The sequence below is a fragment of the Apis dorsata genome, unplaced genomic scaffold, assembly GCF_000469605.1.
Source record: "Apis dorsata unplaced genomic scaffold, Apis dorsata 1.3 scaffold_82, whole genome shotgun sequence".
NCBI classification, from domain to species: domain Eukaryota; kingdom Metazoa; phylum Arthropoda; class Insecta; order Hymenoptera; family Apidae; genus Apis; species Apis dorsata.
In genome coordinates this window covers 665,969-669,592 of record NW_006263380.1, presented here as the reverse complement: position 1 = coordinate 669,592, position 3,624 = coordinate 665,969, and the positions used below count along the sequence as shown (strand labels likewise).

At 34.9% G+C, this 3,624-nt stretch overlaps 1 protein-coding gene across 6 annotated transcripts in view; it reads right to left on the bottom strand.

The window, feature by feature from the left end:
* LOC102673797 overlaps positions 1 to 3,624 on the bottom strand; it is a 110,959-nt gene that overhangs the window by 49,577 nt on the left and 57,758 nt on the right. The gene's annotated exons all lie outside the window — the stretch shown is intronic.

The window sequence follows — 3,624 nt, the reverse complement described above, 5'->3', positions numbered from 1 at the left end:
TTTTTTTTTTTTTTTTTTTTTTTTGTATATATATATATTTCCAAGAGAATCAACTTCTCGACATTTATCAGCCCCCGCTTTAACGTCATATTAAAGTTGATAAAATCCTTCCTACACGTTATCATCTTTGCCCTTTCGATTCAACATCCCTTCTAAGATTGTATCCTACGCGCATCCTATAAGTTTACCCTTCATTGAAAACTTTGAAAATTCCGAAATAAAGCGATCTTGGAGTCAAAAATGTCCTTTTGATGTCGTTTTAATTATATATATATATATATATATATATATATATCTGGAACCACGCCACTAATTAAAAAAAAATTAATAACGCAATCTCTTTCGAAAAGAATTTCTCTTATCTGACATTGATCGTTGAAACGCATAATTCTTATAATAAAATTTTACGCGGAAGATCTTACGTTTAATATCTGAGATTTTTATTAATGAGAATTCTTCGTTGTACCAATAATAGTATATACGACAAAGAATACGTAAAAAAAAAACTTCCTAGCCACGATTATAGATTTTTTTTTTCATATTTTATTCTCTTTATTATCGCATTTCTTTTCAATTCAAGCAAGAAGAAACGGAAGAATGAAAGATCAGTAATGTTGATAATCGAAGAAAAAACTGATTTGAATTCTTGACAAGTTATTTCTATTTCTGATCGATTTTTCTATAAAAATTTCTTCCCTTAACGTAAGCTAACCGATTTTTGGGAATCGCTGTAACGATTCTACATTTTTGCGAGTAGCATTTAGCGAAATATCGCTCGCAACGAAAATGAAAGATAAATGAGACGTACGAAAAAGTGTATTATAAAAAAAAAAAGCGTATAAAGCTTTTGAATATCCCTTATGAAATTTTTTTATTTTCAATTCCTTTGACAAATCTTGCTATAGCGCTATAAATTTTTCCAATATGGAACACAAAGGAACAGATCCACATGATTCTCTCTTGAAAAAAGATATTGATAAAATAAGAAATCCACTTTTAATATCTCATCCTTTTGCGAGGAAACGAATGATTAAAGAGCTCGGCTGCTGTCTGCTTTGAGCATGGCGACAACCGACGCTAATTAATTCTGATTTCTTGAAAAGGAGTCGGAATCCTCTCCGTTTTTAATCTTGATTAACCCTCGAAAAAAACTTAGAATCACGTACGATATTCGGTCAGATCGACCTTCTAAATTACAAACTTCTCGCCGAACTTTGTCCCCATTTATCCGCTTTATCCTCGAAGTGACCAACTCCCAAGCTGAACCACCCTTCTCAACAATCTTTATTTCGCGTCCTCTTTTCGGGACGAAAATACTGCATCTCCAATCTCTCTCTCGATACCGCGTCAATGAGATATCGGCGATCCTCCACCTCGTCCCTCCAATTATAAAATAAGCGACCCGTTTTTCAATTTTCTCCTTCTGAATCTCCTTTACTTAAGTGGAAGAAAATATTACACGGATTAGCAAACGAGAGAGCGGGAAAAAATGGGGACGGAAAATTGCAGTGATGCCATTAAAATCCCCGAGTTGTCTCCCGCTCTATTTTTCTTCTTTCGCACACGTTCCCTTCGATATTTTCATCGGCCGCGATATTTTCCTCGCGTTCCACAATTACCCCTAACGCAAATTACGCGGTACGATGGTTTAAAATTACCTAGCCGGCCTGCTGCTGCCTCGCCGCTGTTTCCGAATCACGGGGTTACTTTAATTCTCGTTACTCTCCCGCGAAGGGAAAAACAACTCCGGCTCTCCCGTTCCACGGCCATGATTCACGATAATTTGCCCGACCTTCGCACGCATACGCACGTGTAATGAGCGCGTTAAGACCGCTCGTTAACCCGATCAAAAAGGAGGCGACCCAGCGTTTTCTCGCTCTGACGGGTTAATCATTGATCACGGTCGATGATCACTCGAAAGGGAGAGGAATGCTCGAAAGTGTCGAAATTATCGTTGGAAGAGGATAATGGGGGAAAATCAATCGTCCGCTTCTCGTTCCCCGAAAAAGAAAAATAAATAATAAAAGAGCAAAAGTATATAAAGTATTCTGAATTTACGCCCGATTGGGTTGTACGATAATGTAAATTGAACGAATTTTAATTAAAAAACACACGTGGATAAGCTATGATCCAACTATTACGTTTGATTTATTCGTATGACGGAATAACATAAATTTTCATTGGATCGTGTGCTTGTTCCGGAGGAAAAACTATAAATAATTTTTAACACCAGAAAGCAGAAGGGAAGATAATTGCTTTTTCTCTTGGCTGGGGGGATAAGGTTTCAGACTTGATGGCCGAGGAAAGGTCAGACACACGAGAAGATAACATCGTAATAGAAAAAAAAAGAAAACTACTCAACTGATTTAAATCCTACTATACGTTCCCTTTAAACAGATCGAAACAGCAGATTTAAGATTGAAATCGTTCTTTTTTTTTTTTTTTTTTTTAGAGGAAATTGGAAAGAATGAATGAACTATTTCTAAAAAAATTTCGTAAAATCAGTTTCAATAATTTCTATTGCTGGATCTCGAGTTAGAAAACTTGGATGATGCGAAAGGCAGGAAAAGGAGGAAGAGGAAGACGAAGTGGAAATGGTGAAATAGTGGCCAGACACGAAAGTGAATCTGATATAGATTTATCGTTCGGCTATAATTTACTTTTACATTCGTCGACTTTTTATCTAGTTGTGTATCACAACTAAATAAATGCATAAAAAATTGTACAAGATTTATTCAATGAAAGAAACAAATTTTGATAAGGAATCATAAATAATCAAAAAAATATAATTTGAAATTTTCCTAGAAATAATGAAGAAGCACGAATCGTTGGAAACAATAACTTTCCAGTATTCTAATAAATCCATCCCACTTTTAAAAGGAACATCGAATAACTTTTTCACAATTCTACTTTCAACGAGCGTGGAAGAAGAAGAAGAAGAAGAAGAAGAAAAAGAATAGCAACAACAAAACCGCACGGAATTACAGGAAAAACTGAAACGTACATAAATTCTACTTTATTTCATCGCTAGATTCACGAAACAAACGATCAAAACGTTGAAATTCTACCGTAAATTGGAGAGGGAGGGGAGGTGTGGAGCTGGAGGCGATATAAACACGCCTCCTTCCGTAAAACGTTAATATTTTCGAATGAACACGTGAAAATATCGCGTGCTGTGTTGTGTTTCCTCGAAGTCTGGCCGTCTCCATTCGTCGAAAACCGGGTCGCATCCATTTGCAAATTGAACTTCTACATCCTCGCGAGTAAAGCACACGTTCGGCTCAGAGGTTTGAACCCTTTGTGCCGAATACGATACAGGAAATACATTGCCCCTCAAAAGTTTGTGGACGCTTATTAATTCTATAGAATTCGTACGATATATTTATATACAATATAAATTATTGATATTAAATGATAGCTTTCACGATAATTCATCGTGTTAAATATATTTGTCAAAAATATAACGAATATATATTCTAATAGTATTGAATAAATTAAAAAACTTGAATGGACAAGTTTCAAAATCTTGTAAAAAAATTTACAGAAAATTTTACAATTATAAAAGTATATAGTGGATACGTAAATGAGAAGAAAATATAGATTTTTTTAAAATTATTATTAACA